Genomic DNA, 12,156 nt, shown 5'->3' on the forward strand with positions numbered 1-12,156 from the left:
CATTGTATCCACTGAGATACGTTGTATTCTCGTTGTATTCTCCTGCCGTGCATGTGCTAGGTTGTCCTTGACTGTTAAATGTTAAGTTTTGGTCATTTACTTAGAAATTTATTTTTTGCCTCCTTTCCTTCTTAACGCATCCCCTCATGTTAGTACATATGTGTGTTTATACGTATATGTACATTCACTGTGGGGTTTCCATGACACTGCAGAGCGGAAAGAACAAGAACACCTGTCCTCGGGAACTTTCTGATTGTTAAAATTGTAAATAATGTCTCCCCATTACAGTTGGACTTTCAAGCCACTGCCTAGGAAAAATCCCCGGGGAGTCTCTGCATTTGGGTCAGATTTCACCGCGAAACAGGTATCCCTTGTTTTCAGAAATTGTGATAGAGAATACATTGACCTCAGGGGTTTGGCAGGGGCCCTCCGTGCACGGTGAATCTAGCCGACACGGCGGCACCAGTGCGTGACTCGGGAGCCTGAGCTCGGGCAGGACGTGGCGAGCCCCTGACAGAGAAGGCGGCCGAGGCGCAGGACTGTGGGCTTCCCCGGGAGCTGCTGGAGAAGGCACTGCGACACTCCGCAGTCACAGGTGCCATGAGCCCAACTTGTCCTGTACCAAGTTACTGTGTTGGTCTTCCATCTTCTCCCCTCTGGGTGGGCAGTGGCGTTTCCTGGAAACCTGCACCGGCTCCTTTCCTTTCACACAGGCAGCCACTGTGTCCTGTCTGTCCTGACTCGTTCTTTAGCAGTTTCCACTCACACTTTGTGCTGAGTGTGGGTGCCCTGATGGAGGCCCTGTCCCTCCGTGCGCCATTCAGGCTCCTTTGTGATCTGGCCCCTGGATTGCCCCACCTCGTCTCTAACTCCCCCGCTCACGTCACGGAGCTTTCTACTCGTTCTGGATGGTCTCCCTCACTGTTAGGTTCTAAGTCCCTCGGGGGAGAGGATCCATCCCACTTGTCATTCATCCATATGCCCCACCGCCTGGCACAGACACGGCCACGTACAAGGTGCTCATGTAAAAGTCATCTGTTCCTTGAACTTGTCTCTACTGAACCACCTTCCAGGTGCCTGGCACTGTGACTGACCCCCAGGGGTGCTGCAGGGAGCAGAGACCCCCGATGTTCTCATGGAGCTTCTATTCTGGGCAGGCAAAGCAGGCAGTGGATGGATGGACGGACGGACGGATGGATGGATGGATGGATGGATGGTGGATGCGTGGAGGCGTGGAGGCGTGGATGCATGCATAATGCCCCATGGTGGTCAGGGAAATGGAGAGAATTAAAGCAGTGAGAAGGGTCAGCCGGTGTGGGGGATCGTGGGGACAACGTGGGTGATGACAAAAGTCCTCTGGGAGGGGACATTGAGCAGACACCTGAGTCCAAGGAGAGGCCTCCACGCAGGTGTGTGGGGTGAGCGCAGTCTAGACAGGAGACATGGCAAGCACAGGGGCTCCGAGGCCCTCCGAGGAACAGCCATGGGCATGTGTGGCCCCAGAGCTGAAAGGAAGGGGTGACACGGGAGGTCAGCAAGGTGTGGCTGGCAGATGCAGGTAAGGGCAGCGGATAAGAACCCGGGATAGTGTTCCAAGCTGGTGGTAGGTCGTCAGAGGACAGTGATAGGAATAGGTTTGTGTTACAAAAGAACCGCTCCAGCTGCCAGACAGAGCACAGGAGAGCAGGAGTGGTGGCCGTGGCGGTGGCCCGGATGGATGGCAGAGTAAATCTTGTGGTGGCTGGTGGGGAGGGAAGGGCTCTTTGTAGAAGCCCTGGCTTCTACTGCATTTGGGGTTTCCTTGTGTTTTGTAGCCACAGGGCCGGCTTCCATTGCAGGATTTCTCATACAAGGTTTTAGGGTCTTTTCTGTGAATCCCTGAATTTTATTTAGAATTTAATGAGGAGAAGGAATTTACTAAGTTGGGAGCTCTCACAACCTTGCTTGGATATGTTTTATTTTGGAGCAAAGTCCAGTCATGCGTATATCCCAGTAGGTGTTTTCTCTCGCGGCTTCTTGGGGATCACACACTTGCCGAAGAGGAGGAGTGCGGGTCGGTTGGGGTTAGGGGTGGGGACTGTGTAAGGTGAATTACCTATCACAGCATATATTGGCCCTTTGGTGGAGAAAAGATGGGGAGAATGAAAGGAGCCCCTGGATAGCTGGGATGCAGAGTGGAGTTGAAAGTGCTGAGGGTTGAAGCCCTTGGGGCATGGGCTAGAACATTCTGGAATAAATGGTGGCAAGGAGTTAGAGAGAGACCGCAGCTACTAGGTAGGTTCTGTGAAAGTCAATGACATGCCAGTAGGGAAGCAGGAGAAGGGAACCGGGGCTAGCAGAGTCCACGTAAGACCTGCCAGGACGTCCCCGTGGAGAGGAGCCTGGGCCCGTGCGCGTATCCCGGGGAGCAGGTGCGGCTTCCCCGTGTGGCTCTCCCGGGACGATGGTCTGAGGGCACCGCCTGGGTCTAGATGGGTGGGGCCGCGGTGATTCACGTTCCGAGACCACTTTGGAAATGACTGCTGTGTTGTATCGTTGCTAGACGCTCTGGCTTCGAGCGCCTCGTGCCCAGAGCAGACGGCGGCTGCAGCGTTTGCCTGTCTTCTGGAAGCTGGCTCCGATTTCCCAGAACGGTCCTTGTGCTGCGGGCAGCGGCGCTGTCGGCTGCTCGCGTGATGAGCGTTGGCCTGTGTCTGCTCGGCGGGCCACGCCGCGCGCTAGCCACTCTCTCCCTTTGCCCGCTCTAATTCCATCACTGCCGCTTCTGCGCCCAGCTGCGTGGGGCGGAGTCCTTGGCTTTCCGTCTTCTGATGCCCGAGGCAGTTTAGGGCACAGTTCCTGTCCGTGTCCTGCCGTGATTTCAGGTCTCCACGCTTGCTGTCAGGTCCTCCAGAGCTCTGGACACTCCCACCCCTGGGACGCTGCTCTCCCCATGACCCTGCGCAATCCAGTCATTTGCCCAGTTCAGGAAGAGCCTCTCTGATAAACCGACCCCGTGCTGTGGACCGCGAGATGCATCTGTCGTGGGATATCAGGGCACCTTGACTTTTAGAGTTTATCACGCACGACGCGGCTGTCAGCCCGGCAAAGCCGCGGGGAGGTTACCTTTGGTGGGTGTCTCTTTTTGAAAATGTGTTGTCCACACTGCACGCTCCTGAGGGCACAGACTCCCTGTGTTGTGCAGCCTCTGGGGCACCTGGCTCCCTGGTTAAGGGGCCGGTCCACTGTCGTGTCGCTCGCAGCAGAACCCCGCTCCCTCCCTCCTCTGCACACGTGCTGCATCCACCTGTGCCCACCTGTGCCCATGCCGTCCTTCTCCATCCATGTTGTCAGTGGTCACCGTCACCCTGTTGGAGTGGCCGATGCCAGACCAGCTGAGTAATGAGAACCGGGTTTTTAACCTGGTCAGTTCCTAAAATAAGTGGTGGCTCCCCTGTCCCAGTGCAGGTGATGCAGACGTGGAGATGCTGTCTGTGTGCCTCAGGCCCCACAGGCCCCATCCGGGGATGGGAGGCTCCTCAGTATCACACCCGGCATACCCGGCCCCTGCCCTCTGGGGACGTGCCGCCTTGGCCCTATGGTGGTGAGAGTTGGCATTCGTAGGACAGACACTGTGAGAACGGATCCGCTCCGTGATCCTGATGAGGACTGGTGTCCTCTCCCTGCACATAGGAGACATGCTGGTCACCATGGCTTGTAGAGTGGCCTTGGCTCTGCCCTGGCTGTTTGCAGTCCCATGACCCCCGGGGGACGGCGTGGGCCCTCTCGCCACTGCTCGGGGAAATCCCTTCGGCTGCCAACCCCAGTCTTGCTTTTCCACTGAAGGCTGCTGACCAAGGCGCCCGAGCTTATTTCCTTCCGTTTCTAGCAAGATCTGTCCCCCTCTGATTCTGACCTGCCAGCTATCTGGGCAGAGATACTGCTTCCTTTCCTTCGCTGGGGCCCTTCCCTGTCCCGTTACCTTCCCCTGTGACCCCGACCTCCCGAGGCTCCTGCGGGCCCTGCTCTGCCTCCTCTTACGGGGGCATCACCTGGAGAGGGAGGACCCGCCTGTCACGCTAGGAGCTGGCGATGGACTTGGCCCCGGCTCGACCTCACTCCTCATTCCCACGGTAGCCGACAGGTGGGCTCCTCTCATGTCCAGGTTAGATCTCAAGACCTTAACGCTCATCTAGGTCCTAGGAATTGTGGGACAGCTGGGTTCACCCTGAAGAGCTGCCTCAGTTCAGGAATCCCAGCAATCCAAGTTACCGTAAACATGGTAAGAGGCTATTTAACCAAGACTTCAGATGAAGGGACAGAGTTACATAGGGACAGTGCCATACGTGTGCTTGTTTATTGAGCACTCCAGAGAAAACGAGGCACTGCAGCTTGCCCCAGGCTGCCTGCAGGAGGAGCAAAAACCACTGAGCCCCCAGGGACCCCCACATGTGTGCTTTTTTTTTTTTAAGATTTTTATTTATTTATTCATGACAAATAGAGAGAGGCAGAGACACAGGCAGAGGGAGAAGCAAGCTCCATGCAGGAGCTCAACATGGGACTCGATCCCAGGTCTCCAGGATCAGGCCCCAGGCTGAAGGCGGCGCTAAAGCACTGAGCCCCCAGGGGCCCCCCACGTGTGTGTTTTTAAATGGTGTTGTGTTCGCCTTATATTTTATAGCATGCCAGGGTGGTCTCTTCCCCCCTTCCTTAAAGGGGAGCCCCGCCAGCGAAGCCCCTCATCTGCCCCCCACCGGCCCGTCAGCCTCAGTCAGCCTCCTGAGGTCGTGAGGTCGTGAGGTCGCGGCCAGGCTCCATGGGGCAGTGCCTCCCCGTAGCGTCCACTTGGCCGCCCCCACCGCGCCTCCCTCCCGAGTCAGCTGCCAAGCTGCTGGCCGGATGGTCTCTTCCCAGCAGGCCCGAGCAGCACAGGAAGCGGTGTCTGCACGCCGTGGTGCGAGTGGGGGTAGCGTGGAGGCCCCGTGGCGCCCTACTGCGGGGCACCCCTGTACACACCCCCCACCCCCCGTGCTCAGCCGGACCTCCTGCTTTCACTGCCAACCCCGCTCCAGCCCCACTCGCCACCTTTGTCACTGCCCAAGGTCGCCCTCCAGCCTTCCCAGCCAGGCTGTGGTGGGCCTGTCCCACAGCTCCCTGCCACCTGGCAGCCCGGCAGCCGGCGAGTGTCCCTGGGAGCCAGCGTGGCAGCGGGTGGCCTTGTCTCCCAGCACCCACAGGCTGGAGGCCACGGTGCTGCTGGGCCCGGTCAGCAGACCCGCGCCGGCCTCGCTCTGGACTCTGCTCCCACAGACGTCAGGGCCAAGCCCCTCAGATTGTAATCTTCCCTCCCCCGGGGACCCCCACTCGGTTTTACCACATAGTGCTTATGTGACATGCTCTGTGTTTCACGTATTTATCTTGCTTCTTGCCTGCCTCATCCCCTAGAATGCAGGCGCCACATCCCTGGGGTCTGCTGCGGTGTGCCCCGTGCCCAGGGTAGGTAGGGCCTGGCACGCCTTCCCTTGTTTAATGAATAAACAAGCAGTCACAGCAGCTGACGTTTACCGAGTGTCGCACTATGTGATTTCCGTGCCCAAAACTCAGTAAGTGCTGGCCACGCTGATCTCTGCAGAAGCGAGCCTCGGTTACATTAAGGTTAATCCCCAACCGTGACCCAGCAGGCCCTGAGGAGCTTCAGGGTGGTGAGTCCTGACGAGGGAAGGACCCGGAGTCCCCGGGCACACCTGCGTCACAGACGTACACGCAGCTACCTGCGTACATGGACTGGGGGATACCGTGGCTGTACCAGCATCAAGTAGACGCAAGGGTTTGTGTGTGTGTGTGTGTGTGTGTGTGGTCGTAGCACACGCGTGTTTACATGCACACGTACACACTCACACGTGTATCGTTTTTGTTAACAGCCCAAAATAGCTACAAGACATGTGATTCCACCTGTTTTGAACATTTGTAGTAGCAGTTTTTGGAAGCCACTGGATTTAGTTCTTCATAACTGCTTCATGTAGATCATGTCGGTGTTATATCTTAGAGTAGAAGTTTTTCTTTATGTTACCATCTCTATTTAATACAGGAAATGATTTTTTTTAAGTGGGTCAAGTGGGGCCAGTTTTATAATGTGATCTGTTCTTTGCAGATTCCCTAAACCACTGTGGGTCATTTCCTGCGCTTAAGGGATGATTATATTATATTGCAGATCTTTTACATGGAGCTTAGGGCAAAAAAATCTAAGCCATTACCTTTTTTTCCCTTTTACGATGACAGTTGCATTAGTGAAAAGAGCAGCAGATTCAAAGTCTAGACACCAAGGGCCTGTGGTGATTCTCATTGAATGACTCTGGCCCCAGGCTAGTCCTTCAACTCTTTACACCCTCATTTTTCCGTCTGTAAAATGGGGCAGTAACAGATGCTAAGCAGGTATGTGATTAAAATAATTAGTACCGAAGATGTAAAATCTCTTTGAGTTGGCTTTTTATTTTATTTTATTTTTTTAAACAAATTTATTTATTTATTTATATTATATTTATGATAGTCACAGAGAGAGAGAGAGAGGCAGAGACACAGGCAGAGGGAGAAGCAGGCTCCATGCACCGGGAGCCCGACGTGGGCTTCGATCCCGGGTCTCCAGGATCGCGCCCTAGGCCAAAGGCAGGCGCCAAACCACTGCGCCACCCAGGGATCCCTTGAGTTGGCTTTTTAAAAGGCAGCAGGGCAGTCGGCATGTACAGACACACGTCTGGGCTGGGTCTGGGCACCTGTCTCGTGTTCCTGATGCACAGACTGTGCCAACACCCCGTGTAGGCACCCGGGAACTATCACACTGTGTTCTTGATCTCCCAGGGGAGCACATATGTTTTACTCTTTGTTCTATGGCACTTATTCCTTCCCTTTTATTTCACAAACCTTTCCTTGGTATTTCCTTTCTTGAAAGACTGGACTAAGCACTGGGTGTCCATGGTCCTCCCCCCAGAGCCCTTGAGACCCGTGTGAGGGCGGTGAGGAGATGGGGAAGGAGGGGGAGGGCAGGACTTGGTCCCCAGGCTCCCAGGGGTTGCAGCCCCGCTGGGATGAATGCAGTGATCTTAGCAAGCCTTGTAAATTTTGCTCTGCGTGCAGAAAGGCTGCCAAGTGAGCGTGAGCGCAGATCAACTCTGGCCAGTAGATGAAAGAGCTTAGAGGAGAAACGTCCATGGAGAGCAGCAGGAAGGGCCTGCTGGAGTACAGAGCGACGCTCTGAAGCCCAGAACCGCGTGGTACGGTCAGCATCACAGGTGCCATCGTGAGGCCGAGTGAGGCACGGCTGTGTGTAAGAGCTTCCTCTGGTAGAAGGGATGAGACCCTCTGGTGCCAGTAGCACTCTTAAAAATACCATAAAGTACAAAGTTGTGAAGTGATTTGGAGGGTGAAGCGGTCCTGTCCGCCTGGGGAACGTCGGGAGGTTTTCCTGCAGAAGCGGTCATCAGGGTGGATGGTAGGATTGTAGCAGACAGGACAAAGGGAGGAGCCACGGAGAGATTTAGGGCCACAGCAGGACACTAGGGTTCTCTCTTGCCCAGCACAGGGGGCTTTATGTCTGCCAGAGAAGACGGGCAAGGTAGGTGTGGGGCCAGGTTGAGGGCAGTTTGAATTCAGCGAGTAATGGTGAGCGGTTGTCATAATCCGGGGAATCCAAGGGCTGGGAGCGGAAAGGGAGGAGAGCAGATTTAAAAACTCTCTGGAGTGGGCTTCAGTGGAATGTGGGAATGGGGCAGGAGTGGATGAGATCGAGCGCACCGGGGAACCTCTTCGGAGTCCGACCCCCGAGACCTGAGTGACAGGCAGCATCCTGGGAATCCACATCCTACCCGGGGCGGGAGGGACTGCGCCGCGTGGACTCCAGGAGCACCGACTGCTGGACTGAGCTGCATCTGGAGGATGTTTGGGCAGCGTGCTGGGAGAGGAGGCTGGAGCGCAGTGGGCCAGCGCGTTGGGGTCTCCTGGGCTTCCTCAAGGATTTGGATGTCATTTAAAATGTATTTGGCAGCTATTGATGAGCAGCCCAGGGGGCTCAGCGGTTTAGCACTGCCTTCAGCCCAGGGCCTGATCCTGGAGACCTGGGATCGGGTCCCACGTCGGGCTCCCTGCAAGGAGCCTGCTTCTCTCCCTCTGCCTCTCTCTCTCTCTCTGTGTCTTTCATAAATAAATAAATAAACAAACAAACAAACAGACAGATAGATAGATAGATAGATAAATAATCTTTAAAAAGAAAATAAAAAATAAAATGTATTTGGCAGCTATTGAAAGGTTTCAAAGGACACCTTCTCTTTATCTGTTTCCACAGACTGATTCTGGTGGGTCCGTGTGCAAAGGGTCTTGGGAAGCACGAGTGGAATTAGGGACAAGAGATCGGAGAAGGTCAGTGTAGAAGTCCAGGGGAGATAGAAGCAGACACGGGGCTGCCGTTCCAGACAAACTGGGAACATCGGAGCTGCAAGCAGGCAGCACTGGGCGCAGTCTGTAAACAGTGATGGAAAGTGGGCACGTTTTGTGTCGGAGACCCAGAAGGATTCATTTCAGCACTCTCAGAATTAACACAGTCACTAAGGCATTATCAGATTCTTACTGGGGGGAATTCTGGCCCATATGAAATATGACATAAAACACTGTGAAAAAATCTGAGTTAAGTAGATTTTTTTTTAATTTATGTACATGAGACACAGAGAGCACACGTGTGTGATGGGGGGACAGAGGGAGAGAGAATCTGAAGCAGACTTCAAGCTGAGCGTGGAGCCTGACGGGCTGGATCTCACGAGCTGAGCTGTGACCAAGAGCTAGACGCTTACCTGACAGAGCCACCCAGGTGCCCCTAAATTAAATGGATTTTTAAACATAACTTAAATGTGTTGGGATGTCAGCTCGTCTCAGGTAAAATTCGGGTTTCTTACCCAGTTCGACGCCACTTCCTGAGTCTGTGTCATGGGCTGTAGCTTCACTTTCCCCGTCTGTGACGTGAGGACCGCAAGGCATTGCAGTTGCTTTAAGAACTAAACAGCGCTTGTCATGGAGGAGAAACGCGGCAGTAGCGTTCCTTAGACTCACGACAGAGGCGAGGCATCCTTTTGCTGGTGAGGAGACTCATTTCCAAGGAAGTCATTCGAGTCACCAGGTGAGGCTGGTGACGGTAGAGCTGGCACCTGTGTGCAGAACTCTCCGAGCTGGTGCAGGACCTGACTCTGCCCCGGCTCCCGTGACCCCGCTAGACCTGGGGTCTCCCTGGCCCTGTTCCCGTCTTGCCCCACTGGGTTAGGATTGCTCCGTTGCTCAGAGTCATGGCCTGTTGTTGCCGGAAGCCAGGAGCTTCCATCAAGAGCCTGCAGACCAGAGCTGAGAGAGTTGCTGTATGTTTTCTGGCTGTGCTTTAGTGGAAGGAGGCAAGCTGTGGGAAACGAGAGAACTTTCCAGTATTTTAATTTTCCATTGTAGTACGTTCACATCTTTCACCATTTTTTTCTTCAGAATTTTGAACTATTGTGCCAAATGCCAAAAACAACACAGCCCTGCTCCTCCAGGCCTAATTTTGGTAGTGTTTAGTCAGCCTCTCAGCACCCTCTCCTTTTTAAATAGGGATGTTGAAAAGTTTAATAAAACACACTCTTGTAGCAAGCCTCTAAATACAAGATATTTAATCTATAAAATAGACTTTTAGTTGTGTTTCCTTATAATCCCATTTAATGAATAAGGGTTTTTCCCCTCCTCTCAGGAAAAGTAGTGAAAGCCTGTTCCCCAGATAGTTGAGAGACGAGTAGATGGCTGGGCTGCGAGGGTCAGATGACTTCGTAGGCAGCCCCGAGTGAGGGGCGGGCTGCAGGCTTCTGTGCAGCAGGACGGGGGAGATTGCCCCGTATGAGAAGAGCAGCACTGTGGCTTGGACAGTCACGGCCTTTGGTTCTTGGCAGTCGCTTGATCTTTTTTTTTCTTCTTTTTTTTTGCAGTTGCTTGATCTCTCCTAATATCTCATTAATACCTCTTCCGGGGCTTTTTTGTCGCCTTGTTAGGTTTTTAACCACCTTAAACCTTTTCTTTTCAAACACGTCCTGAACGTGTATCGTCCCAGTTTTAGTGTCTGTGTTCCCCGGGTGAGCACACCCATCTTGAACTTTTCAACCTCTAAGTAAGTAAAAATTGTAGTGTGTGAAATTCTTTGATGAAGGAAATAAATGCCTCAAGCACATAGAATTCTTTGAAACACTTTTATAACCTGCTGGTTTAAGTTTGTGGGAGGAGACCCCACCCAGTTAATACTATCGATTGAAGATCGTAAAAGATGAGTTTTTAGAAGATTAAGTAAATGCTGCAGATAAGATTCTTACAAATAAGCCCGTTCAACTTACCACCTGGTTAATACTGATGAAATCACATGATAAAGTCATTTGACTTTTTCTTTAAGTCAGACAGTAATTGTGGCTGAATCTCCAGTGTTTGTAACTTTGCAAGTCTCCGTCATCTCAGCCATAAACTTTACCCAAGTGGAGCGATAGCGGTCACTTTGTTATTTTTTTCCTTAAAGAGATGAACAGATCTAGATAAACAGAACAGCTTTCTGCCTTAGATCTTTCCTGGGTAGTTCAAGTGAAATTGCAAATAATTTGTCCTTTTGGGCAGGATGGCTAGAGAGGGCATTTCCTTCTGAAAAAAGATGACCCTTCTGTCTCGTGATGGAAAATGCACTGGTATTTCAAGGATTCTTGGTCAGACACTTACAGGGTTGGGGTTATTCTCCAGCATTGTCCCCATTATAGTGTTGAACTACATGGTGCTTTTTATCATACGTGAAGGCACATCCCTCTACGAGACAGCTTTATGCTGAGTGAATTCTTGTCCGTGGAGGTGGGGTGCACAGCTGCAGTGAGACAAGGTGCTACTGCCTCTGCGGAGAGTTCCTGAAATCTGGGTAAGGGGGCAACACCCGGCGTTCATCCATACATCTAAGTAGCCTACGTGCACTGGCGCACTTAGGCATGACGTGCAGGGTCACATGGGTCATTGTTGAAAACTGTTTGTTCACATAACTGGGACATTACTTTGTTCCTCTTGTTAAAACAAACAAACAAAAATGCAGGTGATGCCAGTTGTCTTCCAAAGACACGCTGCATAGGACTGTCCCTCCTGCAGCAGGACCAGGGCCCCGCTGTACGCAGTGATTAAATGTTCAGGATCTGAGGGGAAAGCCTGCCTGCCCACCATTTCTGAGATTCTTCAGTATGTTGAGCACCAGTTGCCCAGACCAAGGAACGGGTGAGGGAGGAGGAGCCCACAGGACCGGGGCGCTGCCTGAGGAGGAACGGGGAAAGAGCAGGAGTAGAGTGGAGGGAACATTGGTGTCCGCGGACGCACGCAGGGGAGCACGGCTCAACCTCACTCAAGTCTGCCGGGGTGGAACTTGGTGCCCGGTGAAGGTATCGACGTCAATGTACTTGTTCACGCGTGGACGTCAGATACTTTCATGAGAATGACGCATCACTTTGAAACGGAGATGATTTCTCATCCTTGCGTATTTTGTTACCCACGTAACCAAGACATCCAGCGGCCCCCGTCGTGCCTGTGAGGCTGGGGCTGCTGTCCAGTGTTTGTGACGTTGTCATCCCAGGTTTCCGGAGTCAGAAGCGGGCAGTTGCGTGTCAGCGGCCAGTCACAGACGTGTGGTTCGCACGCAGGGAGGTGGTGTCCGGTGCTGCTGTGCGGGCAGGCTCTTTTCTTGACATTGTACTTGGCCAGATGGAGTCCGCTAAGAGCGCCCATGCAGGCCGGGTCACTGCATGGCCTTGATCACGCAATGCCAGAAAAATTTGGAATTCCCATTTCATGCCATTTTAGTTTTCTGAGCATCTCCCCTCTTCATGACAGAAAACACACTGCGCTCTGACCGTTTGAGCACAAGTACTGAGTGGGCTGGGAGGAACGGACGTGAGCCCCACTTGTGCCTCAGGTGGACGTCCCCTGGGCATAAGGCCTCAGGAAGCGTCGTGAGCAGCGACAGGGCGATTTAGACTCTCTGGGCAGTTCACATGAAAGGAATCAAAACCACAGCATTCTCCAGAGCCTCCCCTTAATCTACGTCTGCTTTGGTTATAACGTTTTTATTCCAGGTTCTCGAGTAATTTTGGGGTTGGTGTGTTTTGTCAG

The 12,156-nt window shown here is 53.1% G+C and overlaps 1 protein-coding gene across 15 annotated transcripts in view; it reads left to right on the plus strand.

Moving 5' to 3' along the window:
* SGMS1 (sphingomyelin synthase 1) overlaps positions 1 to 12,156 on the plus strand; it is a 249,541-nt gene that overhangs the window by 218,114 nt on the left and 19,271 nt on the right. The gene's annotated exons all lie outside the window — the stretch shown is intronic.

This window comes from Nyctereutes procyonoides, unplaced genomic scaffold (assembly GCF_905146905.1).
Source record: "Nyctereutes procyonoides isolate TBG_1078 unplaced genomic scaffold, NYPRO_anot_genome, whole genome shotgun sequence".
Lineage (NCBI taxonomy): Eukaryota > Metazoa > Chordata > Mammalia > Carnivora > Canidae > Nyctereutes > Nyctereutes procyonoides.